Raw genomic sequence first — 27,254 nt, forward strand, 5'->3', positions numbered from 1 at the left:
AGCGTCCTCCACAACTAGATTGAAGAACAAAACGACAGCAACTTGTCTGTTCCCCTTCCCCCAATTCCCCATCACTGTTCCCATCCCCCCAATTTCCCAATAAAAATCTTTAAAAAAAAATCAATCTTTTAAATGAAGACATAATGTACTTCTAATATTAAACATGGAAATAAATGTGAGATATACATACATTTAAGAAAGATTAATAAAAACATACATGATAATAATTTTCCAACCTGTTTATTCCAGTTCAGGATCACAAGTGGCTGGAGTCTATCTTGGCAGCTCAGAAACCAAACCTGGAAAGGCTACCACTCCATCACAGGGTATACACACACACTCTCATAGTGGGATATTTTGGACACATCAGTTAACCTGACGTGCACATTGTTGGGATGTCGGAGGAGTCTAGGAGACAAGGAGACAACCGATGCAGACATAGAGAGAACATGCAAACTCTATACAGACAGTGGCTCCAGCTGATAATCATGTTTTTTTCTCATCAATGTTATAATGAAATAACATTGAACAGATTATTTGAAACCCCACTGTATATATACCATAGCTTGATTTACCTTTTCTGCAGAAACCACAATAGAGGATTTTGCTCACATTTTCCCCTTGCTAAATAAATTAAAGCAAAGATTCATAAACTCATCATAAACTCACCTACTTGAAAATCCAACTAATCATCAGCCAATGATTTGGACAATCAGACGAATTTTTGCAATATTATTGTCAGTTCTGCATGTTACTAGTTGCCCTGAACTCTCTTCATCAGTGATGCATTCTCTCCCTTCAGAAAAATGTTTGTTTTGTTTTGTTTTAGCTGAGCCATCATGCTACCTGTTGCCAGCTCATCGGCTGCTCAGCTCGGGCTGGACTCGAACCGCTGTTGCTCAGAGCTCAAAATTTGAGAGAGCTCTTAACCAACTGAGCTACTCGGCCGGCCCAGAAAAATGTTTAATCCATTTGTACATTGCTGTTTTCTTCATGGCATTATCTGCATAAACTTGGACTAATATGTCCCTTATTTCACTTCCACTTTTGCCAAGTTTAACAAGAAATGTAATGTTTGTTCATTGCTATAATTCAAGCTCAGACATTTTTGCAATGGCACATAAGAAAACCCAATAATGAACGCCATTCAGCAAGACACTGCCACACATTGACACGAATACAGCTGTGAGACACTGATATACTAAGATTATGAAACTTTACCGAGCTATTTGTACAGTGCTGCCAATATATGCACACGTTGGCAAGTTTGCAAGCATAATTGTCAGACCTCATATAACCTTCCTAGACTGAAACGTGAAAAACTGGAAAATCTAAATAGACTGATTGACAGTAAGGAAATTAAAACAATCATCCAAAACCTCCCCAAAAGCAAAAGTCCAGGACCAGATGGCTTCACTAGTGAATTTTTCCAAACATTCAAAGATGATTTAATACCTGCCTTCCTCAAACTTTTCCAATAAATTAAAGAAGAGGGGATACTTCATAACTCATTTTATATGTCCAAAATCTCCCTGATACTAAAATCTGGCAAGGATAACCCCCAAAAAGAAAACTACAGATCAGTATCTCTGACAATTACAGATGCAAAAATCCTTCAAAAAATACTAGCAAGTCTAATAAAACAATACGTTAAAAAGATTATTCATCACGATCAAGTGGAGTTCATTCTAGGGGCACAAGGATGGTTCAACATATGCAAATCGATACACCACATAAACAAAATAAAATGTAAATATTTTATGATTATATCAATAGATGCAGAAAAAGCATTAGACAAAAGACAACATCATTTATTATTAAAATACTTAATAAAATGGGCAATGAAGGAAAGTACCTGGACATAATAAAGGCATATATGATAAACCCTCAGCTAATATCATACTTTAATGGTGAAAAACTGAAAGCTTTTTCTCCAAAATCAGCAACAAGATGGGGAAGGCCCTCTAACTACTGTTATTCAACATAGTATTGGAAGTCTCAGCCAGAGCAATCAGGCAAGAGAATGAAATAAAAGTCATCCAAATTGGAAATGAAGCTAAATTGTCATTTTTGCAGATGCTGTGATTCTTTATATAAAAAACCCTAAAGACTCCACCAAAAAGAAATAAAATAAATCCTATTAGAAACAATAAATGAATACAGTAAAGTTGCTGGATACAAAATCAATGTATAAATATTTATTGCATTTTTATGTACTAAGAATGAAATTTCAGAAAAAGAAATGGAAAAAAACAATTCATTTTACAACTGGAACAAAAGTAATAAAATACCTAGGAATAAACTTAACAAAAAATGTGAAGAACTTATACATTGAAAACGATAAGACAGTACAATAAATGGAAGAGGACACAAAGAAGTGGAAAGCTATTATTCTGTGTTCATTGATTAAAAGAACTAACATACTTAAAATGGTCATATTACCCAAAGCAATATACAGATTTAATGCAATCCCTATCAAAATCCCAATGACATTTTTTTAGAAGTAGAACATTAAATTATCAGATTAGCATAAAATCACAACATACCCTAAATAGCTAAAGCAATCATAAGAAAAAAGTACAAGGCTGGAGAAATCACACTCACTGACTTCAATTTATAATACAAAGTGACAGTACTCAAAACAGCATGATATTGTAAAAAAAAAAAAGACATACAGTCCAAGGGAACATAATTAAAAATCCATAAATAAGACCACACGTGTTTGGGCAAATAATTTTTGACACAGGAGCCGAAACATACAATGGAGAAAAGAAATCCTCTTTAATAAATGGTGCTGGGAAAATTGGAAAACCACATTCAAAAGAATGGAACTAGACTGCGAGCTGTCACCATACACCAAAATTAGCTGAAAAAGGAACAAAGACCTAAGCATAAAACCTGAAACAATAAATTGTTTAGAAGAAAACATAGGTATTAAACTTATGAAACTTGGGTTCAGAGAGGATTTTATGAATTTGACCTCAAAGGCAAGGGAAGTAAAAGCAAATAAATGAAGGGAAGTATATCAAACAAAAAAGATTCTGCACAGCAAAAGAAGCCATCAACAGAACAAAGAGGCAAGTAACGAAATGGAAGAAGATATTTGCAAACAACACCTCAATAAAGGGCTAATATTCAAAATATATAAAGAACTCTCACTGCTCACCAGCAACAAAACAAAACAAAACAAAAACCAATTAAAAAATGGGCAGAGGACCTGAACAGGCACTTCTCCCAAGAAGGTACACAAATGGCCAACAGATATATGAAAAAAATGCAAAACTTCACTAGTTATTAGGGAAATGTGACTTAAAACCACAATGAGATACCACCTCACACCTGTTAGAATGGCTATCATCAACAAGACAAGTAATAACAAATGTTGGAGAGGCTGTGGAGGAAAAAAACAAAAACAAACCTCATACACTGCTGGTGAGTATGAAATTGGTACAGCCACTATGGAAAGCAGTATGGAGGTTGAATTACCATACAACCCAGCAATCCCTCTTCTGGGTATCTACCCAAATAAACTGAAAATATTTAGTCTGTAAAGATATATGTACCCCTATGTTCTTTACAGCATTATTCATGGTAGCCAATACATGGAAACAACCAAAGTGTCCTTCAATAGATGATCGAATAAAGAAGATATGGTACATATATATACAATGGAATGTCACTCAGTCATAAGATGAAATACTGCCATTTGCAACAACATGAATGAATCTTGAGATTATTATGCTAAGTGCAAATGTCAGACAGAAAAGGTTGAGAACCATATGACTTCACTCGTATGTGGGATATAAAACTAAAAGTAACAAAGGAACAAAACAAACAAAGAAACAAAAATTCATAGACACAGACAACAATTTAATAGTTACCAGAGGGTAAGAGGGAAGGAGTTTGGTAGAAGATGGAAATGAGGTTCAAACATGTGGTGATGGAAGGAGAATTGACTTTGGGTAGTGAACACACAATGTGATATACAGATGATGTATTACAGAATTGTACACCTGAAACCTAAGTAAGTTTACTAACAATTGTCACTCCAATAAATTTTATTAAAAATATTGGGGTTACAATGGTTAGTCTTGTTCCTTTATTGTTTTCAGTTTTATATCCCACATATCTGTGAAGTCAAATGGTTCTCAACATTTTCTGTCTGACTTATTTTGCTTAGCATAATAATCTCAAGATCCATCTATGTTGTCATACGTGGCAGTATTTCATCTTTTCTTATGACAGAGTAGTATTCCACTATGTATATATAAAATATCTTTTTTTTCCAATCATCTATCGAAGGATACTTTGGTTGTTTTCATGGCTTGGCTACCATAAAGCTGCAATGAACATCTGTGGGGGCCCAGGTGTTAGGGCCTCCCAGGATCAGGAAATGTTTACAGGCTTTGGAGACCAGCAGCCATGACTCCCCCAGGCCCAGGTGGGACTACAAGAAAACAACTTATGTGAGTTGCTCTTAGTGTACATGTGTACTGCTTTGCTGCTGATGCTGTGGATTCTGAGTTCTGCTGCTGCTGCTGCTGGGTTCTGAGTGCTGTTCTCCCTTTGCTGCTGCTGTTCTTCCTCTGCTGAGTAAAGACCTGCTGCATTCATGTTAAAGACTCTGTAAGGCTTTTTTCCATTTGGGTACCTCACCGCTGAAACCATGTCTGTTTGAAACAGTCAGACCCGACATTTGGCATAATCTGCAGGATGCGGTGAGTAGCTGCCCTGCTGCCTCAGAACCCCTGGGGGAGGACTCCAGCATGTGGCCCCCAACCACGTTATGGTACCCAGTCACTGTGTTTCTCATGGCATGGACCCCTCCCGAGGATTGGGAGGTGGTAGAGCCCACACCGGAGGCTGCTGGAAGGTGTTAGACCTCATGGAGACGAACATATCCAAGGCCCACCGTGAGCTGGCAGGGCGGGTTGCATGACTGTTCCTCTCCGTCTTGCGGAAGCAAGAGGTCACCATATTCGGCCAAGTGCAGCAGATGCAGCAGCTACAACGGGTTGAAGAGGTGCCAGAACTACGGGTCCATGCCTCGGAAAGGACATTGGAAGGCCAGGTAGGCTCCCCCTTTTCCTCCTGCCATGTGTTGCGACCCAAGAGCCCCACAAAAGGCGTGCTCCAGGCCTGTCTGGGGATTAAGAGACAGATAGAACATGACCAGCCTATGACTCTGGGAGGAGCTCCTGCTGGGGTGCCAGAAGGCACAGAAGTTAAAATTGAAGAGCAGCCTAATGAGATGTTGCTGGCCCTCTGGAACCAATTGAGCCCAGAACAGAAATTTACCAAGGTGCCTCCAAAGGTCCCTACCCACGAAGTGCGGTTACAAGACTTTTTTGACTAGGGCTCAGGTCAAGGAACCTGGGTGGCAGGGGAACCGGGGAGACTGGAGGCCTCATGTGGAATTGACTATTCATTGGTCCCCCCACAGCATGCAGCAAGTATTGGACCTTGTGGACACTGGTGCTGATGTCACCCTGTTGTACGGCAATCCGGATTGGTTTGAAGGTCCCCTGGCGGACATGGGAACGACAGTGGCCGGCACACGGGAGTGGAAGGAGCCAGGCCAACAGGTGCTGCACTTCTGTGGGAGCATCAGCGGTAGACGCGATGACCAGGAGGTGTACCAACGGATCGTGTCGCGACTGCGACGCTTTGGAGTCATGCTCACCAAGCACGTGGTGTTCACTGAGCTGGGCACCTGTGGGGAAGAGACTGCTGGAAGTGACAGGTTCATCCATGAGTGGGATCTGGCCTGACTGCAGCAGGCAGATGTAGTCGTGGTCCAGGACCTGACCATGTAGAAACATGCCCCAGCAGTGTCTCTGTTCCACTATACAGATGATGTAATGTTAACTTCTGCTTCTTTTACAGATCTAGAGAATGCAGCCAAGGCCCTCAGAGTAGCACTTAAGGACTGGGGATGGGCTGTCAAGGAAGCCAAGGTCAAAGGGTCTGGATTGTTTGTCAAATTTTTGAGAGTTATCTGGTCGGATAAGACCAAGGTGATGCTGGAAGGCAGACGGGTTGCTGACCCCGCCCTTCCATACCTACTGAAAGTTCTAGTACAAGAGGAAGGCTTTGGTTGGGATTTACGGTGGATGCATGAGACCCGGAAGTTTCCCTTAGATTTCTGATCTCAGCCCTGGAAAGGAGCTGAGCAGCTATACTCGCTCATTGAAAAGCAATTATGCACCGGCCGAGTGGCGTGGTGGTTAAGAGCTGGCTTTGCATGCCAGAGGGCCCCGGTTCAGATCCCACATATGAGGGCCAGTGACACTGCCCTCTACAGTTAAGATGCTGAACAACATCTCAACCTGGAGCTGGGCTGCCCTGAGTCGCCAGCGACGGTGTAGGCTGCAGCCACTGCTGCAGTGGCTTGCCATGGGCTACCGTGTATAGCCAGCAGCCAGTGTGAGCGGCCAGCAGCCACAGTGAGTGGCCGTCCAGAAGCCGGCGACTGATCTGCCTCACCCTGGAAGAGCACAATGATGGTGCCAACTTGGGCCAGTGAAGCAACGTCCTCTACAACTAGACTGAAGAACAAAAGGACAGCAACTTGTCTGTTCCCCTTCCCCCAATCCCCCAGCGCTGTTCCCATCCCCCAAATCCCCAATAAAAAAAATCTTACAAAAAAAAAAGAAAAGCAATTAGCGGCAATTTATGCAGCCCTAGTGGCCTGTGAGAGCATCACAGGTTCTGCACCTGTAATGGTGCAGTCCATGTACCCGGTCGAGGGTTGGCTGCAGTCATGGCTCAGGGCACCCCAGAAGGGGTGGCCCAAACTCCCGCACTGGCCAAATAGGGGTGGTATTTGAAGCAACGGGCCACATTTATCTCCAGTATGCTGTCCCAACCACTCCACGAGCTGTTGGACCCAGTAGCCTTCCGGGCAGACAAGGAAAAAGCACTTCCTGAGTACACTGTAGAAGCAACCAGCCCATACAGGGAAGGAAAGCTACCTGTCCCTGATGGGGCATGGTACACGGATGGCTCCTGTTGGGGCCAGTCCCCCATATAGAATACTGTGGGGTTACAGCCAGAGTTGGAAATGTTCTGGTATAAAACTGGTCCCGGTCAGAGTAGCCAATGGGCCAAGCTTAGGGCTGTTTGGTTAGTCTCATGCATGAAGCAGATGATATGCATGTCTGTACTGACAGTTGGGGCATACCTCTGACAGTGGCTGGCACCATGGTGGCTGTTCGGTCATTTCCCCAATGTGCAAGCAATAACTCCCATTGGTGGCAAATGCCTACTCATCCTGGAAAGGTTGAGTGGGGGCTATGCCCACAACAAGTGTGGCAGTTGGATTATGTGGGGCTGCTTTCCCAAGCGGTGGATAAACGGTACCTGTTTACAGTGGTTGACACTGCCACTGGTTTGAGATTTGCATGGCCTATTCCCACTGCCTCGCAACAGGACACCACACGTGCCCTGGAGCAGTTGAGCGCTGCATATGGGCAGCCGCTCACCATTTCGAGTGACTGAGGAACCCATTTTACAAGACAGTGAGTTCAGCACTGGGTGAAAGAGCAGGACATAGTGTGGCAATTATATGTCCCATATCACCCATAGGCTGCTGGTGTTGTGGAATGTTTTAACAGACTGCTGAAGGAGAAGCTCCAAGCCCTAGGAGGGACAAACTCATGGAAACAATGGGCATCCCGAGTGCCACTAGCATTATGTCTGTTGAATGAACAGTTGCGGAAGACCGGTTGGTCACTGCTAGACTGGGTGGTAGAAGGGTTACCACGCACACTCAAGGTGATACCAGGGTCAAGCTGACCCCAAGATTTGCCATGGGCACAGCAGGGAGCTTTGCTCCTGCCGACCCAGGAGGCCCTGCCTAAAGGCCAGATGAAAACTTGGACTTGGTCATGGAAGACTGTTGTCTCCTGGGATGCCTAGGTTGCCCTAGTGGAGCCACGGGGACTCAGTGCTTGTCGTGGACTGCAAGTCCAACCCTTACTGTGTTCCTGGCCTACCCCTTTGCAGGTTATCTTACCACAGGATGGAGGAGGGATCCTGCTACGGGGACTTTTGCTTTGGCCTTTAGCCTTTACCTCTACTGCAGGTCCAGGAGGTGGACTTGCCTTCCCCCGTAGTTTTGGGGGAAAACAGTGTGGTATCACCATCCAGGAGCCCCACCACTGGCAGCTACCATCCTTTCACAGGATGGGAAAGTAGCTTGTGTGTTTCCGGAAGGCAGAGATTTGCCACAAATGGTATCTGTTTTCCTGTTGTCTTACCATCCAGCCTGGGCTCGGGCAACAGTATCCTGCCTGGGCCCATGTCTTCGCCCAGGTACACAATGTCTCCCAATGCTGGGTGTGTACTGAGCTCCCCGTGGAAGCTGCAGAAGTTCTCCCATTGTGCATAACACCAGCGACAGCTATGAACTGGACCTGGTTACGCTTTTGGAATACAACCAAGGACTGGAACTCATGCCAGGTAGCGGTAGACACCCTTTTGCGATGGGACTACTGCAACGCCCCACCCCTACTGGGCTATGCGGTGGACAATGGGTGGGGATGGTTAACCGGGGAACATGTTGAATTGTTGGAAGAGACCCTTTATGTATAGAGCAGGTGTGGGCTGTCCCAAACTGTACTATGGGGTGGACTACAAAGAATTATGTGCTTTGTATTGTTGCTGTGGCCTTTGGGCCCAATGTTTGGCCCTTATGGAAAGGGCACCGTCCCAAAGAAGGGCACAGTCCCAAACCCTGTAGGGGTGGAATGTGGGGGCCCAGGTGTTAGGGTCTCCCAGGATCAGGAAATGTTTACAGGCTTTGGAGACTGGCAGCCATGACTCCCCCAGGTCCAGGTGGGACTGCAAGAAAACAACTCGTTTATGTGAGTTGCTCTTAGTGCGCATGTGTGCTGCTTTGCTGCTGCTGCTGTAGGTTTTGAGTTCTGCTGCTGCTGCTGCTGATGATGATGATGCTGGGTTCTGAGTGCTGTTCTACCTTTGCTGCTGCTGTTCTGCTGCTGAATAAAGATCTGCTGCATTCATGTTAAAGACTCTGCAAGGCTTTTTTCATTTGGGTAGCTCACTGCTGAAACCATCTCTGCTTGAAACACTCAGACCCAACAACATTGGAATACATATATCTTTACAGATAAATGTTCTCAGATTTTTTGGGTATATACCCAGGAGAGGGATTTCTGGGTTATATGATAATTATATGCCTAATTTTTTGAGGAACCTCCACAAGCCACTTGATCAACAATCAAGAAACACTGTAATATTTTCAAACTCTGATAGTTATACTAAATTTCAACACAAATTAATGTCCTAATAAAAAAACTCTGCAAAACTGATACTGTGTAATCCTGAGACTTTGTAAACTAGGTATAAATTTCCTTCAGGTGCTTTGTATTTGTTTTTTGTTTGTTTGTTTCATTTAGGAAATTAGACATTTGGTCAATTTTGAATTTACAAACCATGTATATTCATTCCCATTTCCTTCTCACAATTTCAGAATAATTTCTTCTCAAACTAACCACAAGGAACTGCAAGGAAATGAGAATATTTGTCATTTTTGTCTCCTGAAACAAAGATTATAAGAAAATCAATATATTTTGGGACCCGCCAAGTGGCTCAGTTGGTTAAGACTTGGCTTAACAGCGTGAGCTCTGAGCAATAGGGCCGCCAGTTCAATTTCTACATGGGCCAGTGACACTGCATCTGAGCTGAGCTGTCGCTGAGCTGCCAACAGGTGGCAGGATGGCTCAGCTGGTGTAACAACAAGATTGCCTGTTCGATGGTGGGCTATGCCCACCCGCAACTGAGACTGAACTCGGTACCTTGAGCTGAGTTGCTGCCTGGATGGCTCAGTGGATAGAGTGTGCGTTCTTAACAACAAGGTTGCTGGGTTTGACTCCTGCATAGGATGGTGGTTATGCCCACCCACAACTAAGACTGAACTCGGCAACTTGAGTTGAGCTGCCGCCCGGATGGCTCAGTGGATAGAGTGTGTGCTCTTAACAACAAGGCTGCTGGTTCGACTCCTGCATGGGATGGTGGCTACGCCCACCCACAACTAAGACTGAACACAGCATCTTGAGCTTAGAGGCTATGAGCTGCTGACAGGCAGCCAGATGGCAACTGGCGCCCTCCACAAGTAAGACTGAAGAACAACTTGGCTGGTCCCCTTCCCCAATTCTCCAATAAAGTCTTCAAAAGAAAAAAAGAAAATCAATATATTTTAATTATATTTATTGAGATGACACTGGTCAAATACATAAAATCAGAAATAAAAAAGGAGACATGGTAACTGGATACCACAGAAATATAAAGGATTATACAAGACTACTCTGCACAGTTATATGACAACAAACTGCATAACCTACAAAATCGATGAAAACCTAGACACATATAACCTTGAAAGACTGAATCATTTTGTACTTTCATTGATGTATTATAAAATTGTACATTTGAAACCTATGTAATATTACTAACCATTGTCACTCTAATAAATTTAATTTAAACAATAAAAAAACTGAATCATGAAGAAATAGAAAATCTTAACAGACCTATTACTAGAAAGTAGATTAAATCAGTAACCACAAACACCTCAACATAGAAAAGATCACAACTAGATGGCTTCACTGTTGAATTCTACAAAACATTTAAAAATATGTAATGCCAATTACTCTCAAACACTTCCAAAATATAGAAAAGGAGGAAACACTTCCAATCCAGTTCTACAAGGCTAACATTACCCTTCTACCAAAGATATACAAAGATAGTACAAGAAAACTGTAGACCAATATCCATGAAGATTATTGATGCAAACATTCTTAACAAACTATTAGCAAACTTAATTCAACAACATGTTAAAATGGATTATACACCACGACCCAGTGGGATTTATCTCTGGGATACAAGGATGGTTCAACATACCAAATCAATAAAAATAATACCCCACATTAATAGAATGAAAGACAAAAAATTTATGATCATCTCAATAGATGCAGTAAAAGCATTTGACAAAACACTACATTATGTCATGATGAAAAGTTCTTAACAAATTGGGTATAGCAGGAACATACTTCCACATAATAAAGTGCATATATGGAAAACCCACAGCTAACACATCATACTCAACAGTTAAAGATTGGAAACTTTTCCTTTAACATCAGGAAAAGACAAGGGTGCCGATTCACCACTCTTATTCAAAATAGCACTGGAAGTCCTAGCTACAGTCAGGAAAGAAAATAAAAGCATCCAAATCAGAAAAGATGAAGTAAAATTGCCATCATTTGCAGATGATATGATCTTATGCATAGAAAATCCCAAAGACTCCATCAAAATCTGTTGGAGCTAATTGACAAATTCGGTAAAGTTGCACAATACAAATTCAACATGCAGAATTCAGTGCAGTTCTATACACTAACAACAAAATATCTGAAAAAGATATAAAGGAAACGATTTCATTCACAATAGCATCAAACCAATAAAATTATTAGGAGTAAATTTAATCAAGGAAGTGAAAGACTTGTAGAATAAAAACTATAAGACCTTGATGAAAGAAATTGCAAAAGAAAGAACTGGAAAGGTACCTTATTTTCATGGATCAGAAGAATTAATGTTGTTAAAATGATCATGCTATCAAAAGCCATCTATAGGTAAATGCAATCTCTATCAAAATCCCAAGAGCTTTTCTCAGAGAAATAGAAAAGCTAATCCTAATATTTGTATGAATCCAGATAAGATCCTGAAAACCCAAAGCATTTCTGATAAAGAAGAACAAAGCTGGAGGCATAATACTTTCTGATGTCAAATTATACTACAAAGCTATAGTAATTGAAATAGTATGATGCTGGCATAAAAATAGATACAAAGATTAATTGGCCAGAATAGAAAGTCCAGAAATATATCATGGCATATACACTCAATTACAAGTTGACAAGGGAGGTAAAAACACTCAATGAAAAAAGAATAGTTTTTTCAACAACTGATGCTGGAAAACTGAATAACCCCATGCAGAATAATAAAATTGGACACCTATCTTATAACACTCACAAAAATAACTTCAAATGGATTAAAAACTTAAACATAAGTAAAGCTCCTAGAAAGAAAAACATAGACAAGAAGTTCCTTGACATTGGCCTTGCCAATTATTTTTTTGGATATAACACCAAAAGTACCAGCAACAAAACCAAAAATCAAATAGTGGGACAATACCAAAGAAAAAAGCTTCTGCACAGAAAAAGAAACAATAAAAAAATGAAAGGGTAACCTTAAGAATGAGAGACATTATTTGCAAACTATGTATATGATAAGGGATAATATACAAAACAGATACACAACTCATACAACTGAATTACAATAACAACGACAAATAAACAATCCAGCTAACAAATGGGTAGAGGAACTGAATAGATATTTTTCCAAAAAAGAAATCCAAATGGCAAACAGGTAAATTAAAATATGCCCTTATTACTTATCATCAGAAAAATGCAAATCAAAGCCACAATGAGCTATCACATCACACCTGTTAGAATGGCTATTATCAAGAAGACAAGAGATAATAAGTGTAGAGAAGATGTAAAGATAGGGAAACTCTGGAGCATTGTTGGTGGAAACATAAATTTGTGTAGCCACTATAGAAACAATAGTTTGCTCAAAAAATTAAAAATAGAACCATCATATAATCTATCAATTCCACTATTTGGTATATAGCCAAAAGCAATGAAAACAGGGTATTAAAGAGATATCTGCACTCTTATGTTTACTGTAGCATTATTCACGATAGCCAAATTATGGGAACAAACTAAGTGTCTGACAATGAATGAATGGATAAATAAGATGTGCACATATATATATGAAAGAGAGAGATAGACAATTAAATGTCATTTACCAATAAGTGAGAAGAAAATTTTGCCACTTGAGACAATTTGGCTGAATATGGGCTTTTTAGTAAGACAGGAAAAGACAAATACTGTATGATATCAATTATACAGTGAAATCTAAAAAGCCAAAATCAAGGATATGGAAAATGAATAACACATTCCTGAACAACCAATAGGTCAAAGAAGAAATCAAAAGGGAAATACAAAAATATCTTGAAACAATGAAAACGAAAACACAATATATCATTTTTACTTGTTTTATTTGGGGTAATTGAGGGGGTGTTGTTAAGGGTACAAACTTGCAACTAAGAAATAAGTCCTGAAGATCTAATGCACAGCATAGTGGTTATATACAAATATGGTATATTGTAAACTTCTAAGAGACAAGATCTTAATTGTTTTCACCACAAATATATAATAGTTACATAACATGATAGAGGCGCTGGCTAATAATGTTATGGTAATGATTATGCAATATAGAAATATGTCAAATCAACATGTTGTACACCTTAAACTTACATCTCAATAAAGAAAAAATCAAAAGGAAAAAAAAAGTAATGAAGAGGGCAATTGCAATTTTTAATAGTATAATCAAGGAAAACCTAACTGAAAAGATAACATTTAAACAAAAACTTGATAAATATGAGGTAGTGATTCATGTAGATATATTGTAAAAGACTCATCCAGGCACAAGACACACCAGTGTGAAGGACCTGAGGTGGGGGCAGACCTAATGGTATTTTCAAGGAAGACTAAGGTGATCATTTGTGGCAGGAGAAGAGTAGGTGAGAGGAAAAGTAATAGGAGATGAGATTAGAGAGGTACAGTAGAAGTGGTGTGGTGCATTCCCAATGTAGGCCCTTGTAGGGCATCACAAATATGTGGGTTTTTACTTTTGGTGAAATGGGGAACCATTGCACAGTTTGCAACAGAGAAGTGACATTGCTTACTTTTATTTTTTAAGGATCACTCTGGCTGCTGATTGGAGAACAGACTTTAGCTGTGCAATTACATAAGCAAGGAGACCAATTTTTCAGGCCACTACAATAAATTAGGTGAGAGATAATGGTGACATGTACCAAGGAGGAGGTGAAAAGTCATCAGACAGGATATACTTTGAAGATGAACTGAATGTGGGGTATGAGTATAAGAGAGGAGTCAAGGATGAATTTAAGGTTTGAGGCATGAGGAACAGAAGATCAAATTGCCAGTAACCAAAAATAAATTATATTTCAGGTAGAGCACATTTTTTAGCAGGGGAGAGGGTCATATGTATATTTTTGGATGTGCTAATTTTGAGATGAGTATTAGACATCAGTTGGCGATATTAAGGGATATATATAGTACATAGAAATTGACTGGCAACATTTAGAGATTTGCTGATAATTTTAGCATAGCCAAATATTATACAGATTAATCATCATATTCATGGTCTCTTGTATATGCCCCTTTCAAATATAAAATGAATTAAGATTTACTATGATGGAAAATAATATTTTGCTAGCATGAAAATTCTATGAAAGATGATGAAGTGGTTAAGTAAAACAGGCTTGTTTTATTATCCTGAACATACCATTTTCCAGCTATTTAACTTTACACAAGTTCAGTAACTATTAAATTTTAATTGTGTCATGGATAAAATGAGGAGACTAGTAGTAACTAACATATTATTGTAGTAGGAGCAAACTAAGGACATTATTTTTTCTTTTCCCATGAGGAAAACAAAGTAAGAAATTTTTGGAATTCTGTAAATTAGATTATGTACAATTCTGTGTATATAAACATATGCATTACAAAGCAGCCCTGTAGAGTAGATACTTGGGAAATTCCTGCATTTTTACAACTATTATTCAATGTCAAAAATCTAATATACCAAAGGTGATTATTTTGTATCAAATTGTATGATCTTTTCCTCTCAACTTTTTATGTTGACAAATAACCTGAATACTGTTTTTTCATTTTTTAAATTTTTTGTTAGATTCATGTGTACAAAGCAACAGAAATTAGACATTTATATACCTCAGAAAGTTATAACCCCAATAAGTCAATTACCCATCTGACACTGTGCACAGTTTTAAAATATTATTGACTATCTTCCCTATGCTGTACTATATATCCCCAGGATTATTTTTTAAATTATAGTTGACATTCAATATTATTTTATATTCATTTCAGGTGTACAGCATAGTGGTTAGACATTTGTATAATTTATGGAGTGATCCCCTGGATAAGTCTAGTACTATTGTTTTCTTTTTAATGTTTAAGGTCATTTGACAAAAATTCTAAATAGATGATCATACACAAAATATGTTTCTTTGTTTACTTTTTTACTGGTCATTTCAATTTGGCATCTGGTATAAAATATAGGATATACCTGGAGTGATGCTGCTTATGGATATTACAAAATAAATATATTTGAAAAATCAGTTAAATTGTACAACTGAGGTTTATATGTTTTTATGTAAGTTTAACATTGCAAAATGGAACTCTTCTGAGAATCTAAACTATGTCACCTGTAAGTCAAAATTATAATATTAATAACCATGACACTGTATCCATATCCCCTAAATTTAACTGGTCAGTGTGGAATTTTAAGCATGCCAACCCTATACTAACTGTGTTAGAGAATTTGGAATCTGAGTGATAGCAATGATGTAGCAAAGATGTGGCTCCATTGCAAATCAGGAAGAAGCACTGTTAAAATTACAGCTATCCAGTGCCTTTCTGTATTTGTAGGTCTTTACATGTTATGTATTATTATGTTATTAATTCCATCACCTGTGCAAAAAAAAAAATTTCATCTCATGTATTCAATTGTTTGAGCATAGGGTGCCATAAACCATATGGATCTCATTTGAGTCTTCCAAATTATAGATATTCATGTGCAACTGATAAAAGCCAATTTTTTTTGTAGGAGAGGAATGGGAGGCTGCTCTCAAGTCAAATCCAAGGAGATCACCCTATAGGCTATCTAAGTACAAAACTCAAGGGAAATTACTTCATTACCACTTGATCTAGACCACAGTAATGAATATTGTAACATAGCCAGTGTTCAACTATGTTGACTTTACAGTACTGGAATTAATCCATGTGCATTACAGCTCATGAAGTCATTCCTAGGCTGTAGTGGTTTTGAGGCTGACTTCATGTTTTCAGGCTCAGATGATGAAACACATAATCCTGAGAATTAATGCTTTAAACTTGTGATGATAATATATACCTCTGTTGCATGGCATAAGCCTGTCAGATGTAGGTTGAGATAATATTCCTATAACCTGGAGATACCTTCAGTGGCAATCTGCAAGATTGTCTATCAGTATATATTCTCCACACAGAAAAGTGCAATATGCCAGTGTTAGTTGCTTTAGAATTAGGCTAATACGTGGGGTTATTTTAAACTTAAGGTCGCATACGACTGAAGATGTAATTGCACATTACCTAACATTCTGAGTCTAGGAAATTTATTATTTAAATCTTACTTTGGTTGATTAATTTGAATTGCAGCTACAGGATGAATTGAGATTTATGATATTAATAGTAATGCCACTATAGTCTTGCAAGACCTGGAGATTTTATTATGGTGTCACCTATTTCCTTGCTTCTACTCATGCTTATTCCACACTCTCAATGTATTCTCAAAGCAGCAGATAGAGGGAACTTGTTGAAATGGGCAGAAAATGTTCCATCACTTCCATGCTCAAAACCCTTAATGGTGTCGTATTTTACTCCAAGTACAACCCAAAATCCTTACAGTAACCTACATTCCTAGCATGACCTTTTATCTTCCTTAATCCATTAGCTCTCAGACCTCATCTGCAATCTTCTTTCCCTCTTGCATCACGTTCAGTTTTTTCCAAACTGCAATCTTGTATTCTCTGTCATTTAAGTCACATATTTCCATGTCATTTTTCCTTTCTGACTATGAAATAGATTTGTTTATTATATTGGTTTCAGGTATATAAAATGACATAATGATTAGACATTTACACCCCTCAAAGTGATACCCCCCAAGTCTACTACCACACTGATATTTTATATAGTTGTTATAATACATTGACTATATTCCCTATGCTATACTTTCATCCCATGAAAATGCATATATATATATATATATCACATTCAATATTATTCTACTTGAGCTTCATGTGTACAGTGCTGCAGTAGTCAGGCATCTACACAATCTATGAAGTGATCCCCTTCACATGTCCCCCTGATAATTCCAGTACCCATCTGACATGATTTTTACAACATTATTGATTAAATTCCCTATACTGCATTTCACATCCTCTTGACTATTTTGTCATTACCAATTTGTACTTTCTAATCCCTTTACCTTCTCCCCATTTCCCAACCCCCCTAACCATCTAGCAACCATCAGTTTTTTGTCTGTGTCTTTGAGTCTACTTCTATTTTGTTTGCTCATTTATTCTGTTCTTTAGATTCCACATATAAGTGAGATCTTATTGTATTTGTCTTTCTCAGTCTGACTTCTTTCACTTAGCATAATATTCTCTAGGTCCATCCATCCATGTTACTATAAATGGTAAATATTCATTATTTTTTATAGTAGAATAATACTCCATTGTATGAATGTACCACAATTTCATTATCCAGTTGTCTATTGATGGGCATTGATTCAGCCTTGGAAGATTGTGTGCTTCTAGGAATTTATCCATTTCTTCCAGATTGTCTAATTTGTTGGCATATATTGCTCATAACATTTTCTTAATTTGTTTTCCTCCTGTAGTGTCTGTAGCCACTTCTCCTCTTTCATTTCTGATTTTATATATTTGAGTCCTCTCTCTTTTTATTGATGAGTCTGGCTAAATGTTTGTTGATTTGTTTATCTTTTCCAAAAACCAGCCCTTGGTTTCATTGATCTTTTGTATTATTTTTGAGGGGGTCATTAGTTATTTCCACACTGATCTTTACTATTTCCTTCATTGTACTCACTTTGGGCTGATTTTGCTGTTCTTTTTCCAGTTCCCTTAAATGTAAAGATAGTCTTTGATTTGAGATTTTACTTGTTTCTTTAAGTAGGCCTGCATTGCTATGAATTTTCCTCTTTGGACTACTTTTGCTGCATCCTATAGATTTGGGGTCATTGTGTTTTCATTTTCGTTTGTCTCAAGGTATCTTTTGATTTCTTCCTTGAGCTCACTGTTGACCCATTCATTATCTTAGTAGCATGCTATCCAGTCTCCACATGTTTGTGTATTTTTCAGGGTGTTTTTTTTTTGTAATTGATTTCTAGTTTCATAGCACCGTGGTTAGAGAAGATGCTTGATATGATTTCAATCTTCTTAAATTTATTAAGACTTGTTTTGTGGCATAGCATGTGGTCTACCTTGGAAAATGTTCCAGATGCACCTGAAAAGAATGTATATTCTTCTACTTTGGGGTGAAATGCTCTAAAAATATCAATTAAATCCATTTGGTAATGTGTAATTTAAAACCACAGTTTCTATATTGATTTTCTGTCTGGGGGACCTGTCCATTGGTGTCAGTATGTTGTTGAAATCCCCTACTATGATTGTGTTTCTGTTGATCTCTGCCTTTATGTCAGTCAATGTTTGTTTTATATATTTAATTGCTCCTGTGTTGGGTGCATTGATGTTTACTAGGTTGATGTCCCCTTGCTGGATTAATCCCTTTATTATCATGTAATGTATCCTTTTTTCTCATTATAGTTTTTGTTTTAATGTCTCTTTTGCTCAATATAAGTATTGCTACCATAGTTTTTTCTCATTCCATTTGCAAAAAATATCTTATTCTATCTCTTTACTTTCAGTCTGTGTGTATCTTTTGATCTTAGGTGGTTCTCTGGTAGACAGCATATGCATGGGTCTTCTTGTCTCATCTAGTCAGCTACCCTATGTCTTTTTTTAAAGATTTTTCTTATTGGAGAATTGGGCGGATGGGAACAGTGCTGGGGAATTGGGGGAAGGGGAACAGAAAAGTTGCTGTCATTTTGTTCTTCAGTCTAGTTGTGGAGGACATTGCTTCACTGGCCCAAGTTGGCACCATCATTGCGCTCTTCCCGGGCGAGGCAGATCAGTCACCGGCTTCTGGATGGCCGCTCACTGCGGCTGCTGGCTGCTCACACTGGCTGCTGGGTACACACAGTAGCCCATGGCAACCCACTGCCACAGGAGCTGCAGCCTACGCTGTCGCCTGTGACTCACGGCAGCCCAGCTCCAGGTTGAACTGTTGTTCAGCATCTTAGCTGTGGAGGGCAGTGTCACTGGCCCTCATATGTGGGATCTGAACCGGGGCCCTCTGGCGTCCCAAGCCAGTTCTTAACCAACGCGCCACTTGGCCGGCCCAACCCTATGTCTTTTGATTGAAGCATTTAACCATTTATATTTAAAGTGATTATTGATAGGTACATAGTTATTGCCATTTTATTATTTTCATTTATGGCCTTTGTTTGTTTGTTTTCTCCTTTCTTCTGCTTAAGTAAGTCCTTTTAACATTTCCTGTAATACTGGCATGGTGGTAATTAATTCCTTAAGCTTATTCTTTTCTGGGAAGCTCTGTATCTCTCCTTCAATTTTAAATGATAGCCTGGCTGGGTAGAGCAGTCCTGGTTGTAGGCCCTTTTTTTTCATCACTTTTAGTATTTCTTGCCACTCCCATCTGGCCTGCAAAGTTTCTGTAGAAAAATCAGCTGATAGTCTTATGGGAGCTCCCTTGTTAGTAACTAGCTGTCTTTTTCTTGCTGCTTTTAGGATTCTCTCTTTGTCTTTAACCTTTGGCATTTTAACTATGATGTGTCTTGGTGTGGACCTGTTTGGGTTCAGCTTGTTTGGAACTCTTTGCACTTCCTGGGCTTGTATGTCGATTTCCTTCACCAGGGTAGGGAAGTTCTCAGTCATTATTTCTTCAAATACATTCTTGATCCCTTGCTTCTTCTCTTCTCCTTCTGATATTCCTATGATGTGAATGTTGTTGCATTTGATGTTGTCCCACAGGTCTCTTAAACTACCGTCATTTTTTTATTATTCTTTTTTCTTTTTGTTGTTCTGACTGGGTGTATTCTGCTACTTTGTCTTTTAAATTTCTGATTCTATCCTCTGCTTCATCTAATCTGTTGTTGATTCCTTCTACTGTATTCTTCATTTCTGTTATTGTATTCTTTATTTCTGACTGGTTATTTTTCATGGTTTCTATACCCTTTATGCTTGCTATCTCTTTGTTGAAATTCTCACTAAGTCTTTAAGCATTCTTGTAATCAGTGTTTTAAACTGTTTCTGGTAGGTTGGTTGCCTCTGTTTCATTTAGTTCCATTTCTGCAGGTTTCTTCTGTTCTTTAATTTGGGACATGTTTCTTTGTTTCCTCATTCTGGCTGCTGCTCTGTGTTTGCTTGTATGTATTAAGCAGATCTCTTATGTCTCTCGGTCTTTGCTGGGTTGCCTTATATAGTATGTGTCCTAGGTAGTCAAATTGTGGCCTCCCTAATCTCCTGTGTGTGTGTTCCAGAGGTGTCCATTGTGATGTGTGTGGTCTTCTGTTGTAGATTAGCCTTGATTGCTTTTGGTGTATCAGTGGGTGGCATTGACTCCCAGGCTGACTAACTGTGAGGAATGGCTATGCCCACAGAGCATGAGCTGCTGTGTGGAGGCTGACCCTTCAGAGGAGGTTCACCCTTGATGGCTCTTGTGCTTGTTGAGACCTCCCCTTTGGGTGTGCTGCTTGTGAGACTAACCAAGTAGTGCTCTTGTATGTTCTGAAGCTGGCCTCTGTGTGTAATGTTTCTGATGCCTCTTGGGCAGGGCTCCTCTGCAGGGCAATTTCAGCCTTGCCTATTACTGGCCTGCTGCAACCTGGTAGGTGCCTCAAAGCTATATGTGGTTGGCTGCTGCCTATGCTGGACCAGGAGGCATGTGTGGGTGGCCTCTCTGGGAACTGAGACCTACTGCCACCAATAGTGGGCCTGGTGTAGCTTAGCAAAAGGTCCAGGACCTCCTAGTCCTATTGCCACCTGCCAGATGCCTATAAAGTTCAGCTTTTGAAAGAGGTTTCTTTGGTGCATGTGCCAGACTGGTTGACCTGGTGTTGAGAGTGCCCTTTACCTGGCCTGTGACTACCTTGCATAGCATCCCAAGAACACTGCAACCAGCCTCTACCTCAGGCTCACAAATTCTTGACAGCTGCCCCCCAGTGGCTGTAGTGCAATTTTTGGGTCACTGTTTACTGTCACAATCTCCCCAGGCTGTTGCGGATTGTCCACTAGTGTAAAAAACCTCCTCCATGGCTTGTGAGGGTGAGGCAGGCCACCGAAGAGCCCAGTGTGTCCCTGGCAATGCAACTATAGGTGGGTGGGGCGGACTTCCAGGGAGCTCAGAGACTTGTTTGGTAGTTTACATCAATTCATTGCACTTTTAGCTCCCAGACCAGTACTTGGCCCACAGCCATTCGGCAAAAATGTCCTGAGAACAGTATGGCCAGCCACCACCTATCTAAGGCCCCCCCAAGCCACTGTCTATGCTGTGGTTCAGGTCTTGGCTTATCATTCTCCAGCAAATGCTTCCTGGGCTTCCACAGGCCCTCTGCCTGCTTTAATTTTCAGTCTGTGGGGCAGGGCCAGCAGTCCAGCAATCAAGAGTTTCCTGGGTAATGTAGCACTAGCTGTGCAGAGGGCAGGGACCCAGGGTGTCACTAATGCAGTGTGCATGCACAGATTCCACCAGACCAATGCAGCCCCAGACTTGGCCCTTTGGGGAAAAGCTTAACCCTGAAAAGATGGTGCCTCTCTGTAAGCCACACCTGTGTAATCTCCACACAGGGAAAACAATGGTTCCCGTCCTTCCAGTCCTTGAAACAAAGACACTCACTTCAGTCCTTCCCCACACAGCTCTGGGCTTCCTGAGCTCCCACCCCTTACACCAGAGACCAAGTGAGTACCTGCCAGTGAGCAAGTCCATATGTCGATTCTACAAGAGGGCATCTAAATTTCCAACTGCCTTCTGCCCCACCGGGAAGGGCAGATAGAGTCCTCACTGATTTTCACTGTCAGATGCTGTGAGAACTCCTCTTCTTGGCACAGAAAACCTGGGCTGGGAGCCTGGCATGGGACTGAGAGGCCCCTCTTTCTTCAGTAGGGACATTTACCACCAAGATTTCCCTCCCAGCATTCAATCTCTTTCTGTGGTTTTGGGTCAGCCTGTGTCATGTCTCTACCCCTCCTACCAGTCTAGGGTTGCTTCTTCTTTATATCCTTATTTATAGTGGTTCTGTTCAGCCAGAGTTCCGATTAATCTTGAGGTTGATTGTTCTGTAATTTATTTGCAATGTTGGTGTCATCCTGGGATGCAGTTGGCAAAGTATTTACCTAATCCACCATCTTCTTAAATGTTCCATATTTTCATGTCTTTAAGTTTACTTTCTGAAGATTTTTCTTTTTTTTTTCTGAGCTGCTTTATTACCATGGTTGTTCATGGTAATCGATGCATTATTTCTTTTCCTAGCATCTACAGGAATGAATTCTGCAGCAGGTTGGTATGAAGATGTCTTTCTTTAGTTTTGCATTATGTAGCACTGGAGCATTTTATTTCTTCTTGCCCTATTCCAGCTTCCTGTAGTGGGAGATTCCCTGGAGAGATGGGCATCTCTTCTGTGACCAGGTTGCCTCAGTCTCAGGGCACCACCTCCACAGGAAGTAGTAAGCAATGGGGTTCTGAGCCCCTGAAATCTCAGTGCTGCCCTGGTAGCCAGTTGCAGAGCTTTGGGTCTCAGCAGCTCTGGGTGCACCGACAGGGATCAACCATGAATGGGAGGGTGGTTGGGGTGGGCTGAGAGACTGTTGGTGTGTTTCTGGCTTTGTTCTTTTGAGTAATTGAGACTGCCAGGCCACAGACGCCTAACCACTGTATCTCCATCCTTGTCATTGGAATTAGCCTTAGTGTGCATCTGCCACTCAGAAACTGTCCCTCCAGTTCTCAGGGCTGTAGATATTTTACTCTTTAAACTGACATATCTACAGTTTCTTTTGGGGTCCACTACTAACACTGGAAGGGTGTGGGGGAGATAAGCTCTGAGAGGGTAGGTGGAGGCAGCCAGATTCCATGGCTTTGTTTTCTGCCTGGCAGTGAGGGCTGCTAGACTAGCACTGTTGCACTTTTGTGTTCAGTCTTTGCCCTGAGTGCTGGGTTCAGCTGTACTATATGCTGAACGTGGACCAAAGTGCTCCTGGCTACAGAGGGTACACCTGAAGCCTGTATCCTCCCCTCTCCTGGGTTCCACAGTGAGTTCTGAGATGTATCCACAGCAGCAACCTCTGGGCTGTGCCCCTCCCATCTCCCTTGTTTGTCCCAATTGGCCAACCTTCAAATGTTTTGATGTGCGAATCGCTCAGACTTGTTTGTATGTTGTGCAAGGAATCCTTTGTTGAATTATATCTGCTCAACTTGTTATAACTTCAAGGGGAGAGATCAAGGGGGTCCCTAACACCACCATGTTTCTGATGTTACTCCCTCAATTTCATTTTTTAAATGAGCAATTTTATCTAATTTAATATTGCCCATAATGGTCGTTGTAATTTTCTTTCATTTTAAATAAAAATTTGCCATTATTCTCAATACCTGCAGCTTCCAGGACTATAGTTTGTAAACATAAAATAAAGGGGGGGGGCTGGAAGATGATACGTTCAACTCTTTAGATATAAAAATTTAATTTATTTTTGCTAGGCCTTTGGTTTCCCTCAGAGCCAAATTAGTACCTTATCCCTTAAGTGTCTGCGATTACTTCTTAGCAATTGATTTTACCTCATGTGCACATTAACAGAAACCAACAATAACCAAGGAGATGGACTGCACACCAGCAGTAAACAACAAACTAATGATTGGAAATAGAATAAAAATTGAAGACCTCAAAAATGGGAACTTCAAATTGATTCCAAAGAAAAGAAGCACTACAGTTGCCACTAACAGTTCCCAACATGGAATTCAGGGGCAAAACAAAGGGCTGGGGTTTAGATGTTACTGCATAGTAAATTGGACTCAGTCTAATCCTTGACCCAATCCAGTTTTAAGTCAAGCCCTGTCTAACTCTGGCCAGTGCCACCAGCAATTACCAAAATGGACTAAACCAGCAAACTCCAGTGAATGGAGACTGCAACCTGAAACTTAAAAATAGATTCCAAAGTGAGATTGTGAACAAACCAAGTACTAGGGACTTTGGATTCAGGGTGGAACTGTCTGCCAAATCCAATATGATCCTGTAAGCCCTGGACTGGAAAGCCAATTCATTTGGGAACATGGACCTAAAAAGAGCAAAGCTCAAACCAAGGAAAATGCACCAAGGGTCCCCAGAAACAGTGAGAAAGACAGTGAACGTAAATGGAGTCTGCTGGTACCATAATTGCATTTCTTATTGTCCCTAAATATTAGTGAAATTCCTTTAGATCCTACTGCTGCCACTAATCATTTAATTAACAAAATTAAGTGAGCAAATTTGAAGATCTAACTCCATTTTTAGAAGATTCAATAATCAAACAGCATCATGTCTAGCAAGGAGAGAGTTATTCTAAAGGCATATACAAAAGTAAAGGATTTTATAAAAGTAGAGTGGGGGAACAAAGTCATCAGTAAAAAAGAAATAAAAGTCTATTGGAGGACTTCCGGTAAGATGGTGGAATAGACAGACACTGTGCCGACTACTTCCCAGGATCACAACAAAATTACAAATAATTTATAAGATATTCAACCTTGGAATTTCCCTGGACCCTAGATGAACAGAACCTCTAAATGAAGGATTTAAAGAGTAGGCCACGTCAATTCTGGTAAGAGGGGCGGAGACGAGAGAGGGCAAACCCCGTGAGGGTCACCTCAGCGGTGGGGAGGCTTCTCCGGTTGGGGGCGAGACCCTCTGGCCCCACACCATGCTCACCACCTCAGAGTTATGTTGCCGGGAAGAGTAATTCTATGATAGCTGGAAGGAGACAAAAGTGAGGACTCTATTTGCTATGCCCGGTGAGGCTGGGGGCGTCTAGAGAAACAGTGGAGCCAGCAAACTGACTTGCTTGCTGGTGAGCACTAACCCGGTTCCTGGTGGAGGGAGTAGCTTTGTGAGTGGGGCCCAGGAGCCTCCGGGAAGGACTGAACTGACTGTCTTTGGCGCGGGAGCTGGAGGTTTTGGGGACCATTGTTCCCCTGGTGTGGAGCTTGCTCACGAGGAGTGCACAGGAGGCCGCCATTTTTTCAGGGCTGGGCCCGCCCACAGAGGCTCAGGTCTGGGACTGCACAGGAGGCCGCCATTTTTTCAGGGCTGGGCCCTCCCACAGAGGCTCAGGTCTGGGACTGCACAGGAGGCCGCCATTTTTTCAGGGCTGGGCCCTCCGACAGAGGCTCAGGTCTGGGACTGCATTGGTCTGCTGGAATTGGTGCAGGAATGCGTGTATGCATGCGTGTGTGCATGCGTGCGCATGCAGCCTTCGATCCCAACCCTCCATACTGTTTGTGCTGTGTAGCCAGGGAAACACCGGGCAAGTGCTCTCCGACTACAACAGACTCCTTATTGAGACTCGGAAGTGCGCGACTCACCTTAGGTCCCTGATTTCCGCACTGCGCATGCAGAGTTGTCTTGGTGGCAATTGGTTGTCGGGCTGCTTGGCCTGATCTTTGAGCGGCTGAATGGGACAGGCTGAGACAGGGCTTTTTCCTGGGAGTGTAGGGCCGAAAGCTGTGAGTCTGCGTGATTTAGCCGGGGCTTTCCAGGCAAGTTTGTGTGGGTTGGCTGCTGATGCAGGAGTGCATGCTGCTCTTACTTGGTGGGGGCCACTGACCACACTCTGTGGTGCCTTGGGGGCCTGCTCTGCCTACCTAGAGCTCTGTTGCCAGGGACACCCTGAGCACCTGGTCCCTAGCTCCTACCTCTGCAGGCCACAGAGGGTTTTTTGCAGCAGCAGCAGACAGCCCGCAACAACCTGTGAGGATTTTTGGTGGTGAGCACAGTTCCAAAGCACACAGCAACTAATTGTGGGAAGCTTACTTCAAGTCTAGAAGAAGTTCAGCACATGACGCACTGAGCCCTTCCCCCCAGCAGCTGGTGCTGAGTCGCCCAGAATCTCTCTATTGCTGAGCAAGTGGTCTGCAGTGCAGATTACATTGGGCAGAGAGGCCCTGCTTTTTTTTCCTCTTTTTCCTTTTTTTCCCCTTTGTCCCATTTTTCTTTTTTTCTTTTTTCTTTCTAGGTGATCTAATACATTGAAGCAATCAGACCTACAGCCAGAATGAAGAAACAAAGAAACATGTCCCAAGTAAAAGATAAGAAGAAACCTCAAGTAATGCAACTAAATGAAACAGAGTTATCCAATCTTTCAGAGACAGAGTTTAGAACACTGAAGATAAGAATGTTTCAGGAACTTAAGGAGGACATAAAGAAGGATACAGAAATCATAAAAACAACCAGGTAACTAAAGAATACAATAACTGAAATGAAGAACACACTGGAAGGAATCACCAGTAGATTACATGAAGCAGAGGATCGGATCAGTGATCTGGAAGACAAAGTAGCAGAAATCACCCACTTGGAACAACAAAAGGAAAAAGAATAAAAAACAATGAAAATAGTTTAAAAGACCTGTGGGACAACATCAAGCACAACAACATTTGCATCATAGGAATACCAGAAGGAGAAGAGAAGAAGCAAGGGATTGAGAATGTATTTGAAGAAATAATGACTGGGAACTTCCCTACCCTGGTAAAGGAAATCAACATACAAGCCCAGGAAGTGCAGAGAGTTCCACACAAGCTGAACCCAAACAGGTCCACACCAAGACACATCATAGTAAAAATGGCAAAGGTTAAAGACAAAGATAGGATCCTGAAAGCAGCAAGAGAAAGATAGCACGTTACATACAAAGGAACTCCTATAAGACTAACAGCTGACTTTTCCACACAAACTCTTCAGGCAAGAAGGGAGAGGCAGGAAATATTCAAAGTGATGCAAAATAAAGGCCTACAACCAAGATTGCTCTGCTTAGCAAGGCTATCACTTAAAATTGAAGGAGAGATAAAGAGCTTCTCAGAAAAGAATAAACTTAAGGAATACATTATCACCAAGTCAGCATTGCAGGAAATGCTAAATGGGCTTTTTTAAACAGAAGAAAGGGGAAAACATGCTAACCCAGGAAGATCAGAAATACAAATAACAAAATGGCAATAAATATGCACCTATCAATCATCACTTTAAATGTGAATGGATTAAATATTTCAATCAAAAGAAGTAGAGTGGCTGAGGGGATAAGAAAACCGGACACATGCATATGCTGTTTACAAGAGACTCATCTCAGATCAAAAGACACACACAGACTGAAAGTAAAGGGATGGAATAAGATATTTCACGCTACTGGAAATGAGAAAAAAGCGGGAGTAGCAATA

This window comes from Hipposideros armiger, unplaced genomic scaffold (genome assembly GCF_001890085.2).
Source record: "Hipposideros armiger isolate ML-2016 unplaced genomic scaffold, ASM189008v1 scaffold_121, whole genome shotgun sequence".
In the NCBI taxonomy this organism is placed as follows: Eukaryota; Metazoa; Chordata; class Mammalia; order Chiroptera; family Hipposideridae; genus Hipposideros; species Hipposideros armiger.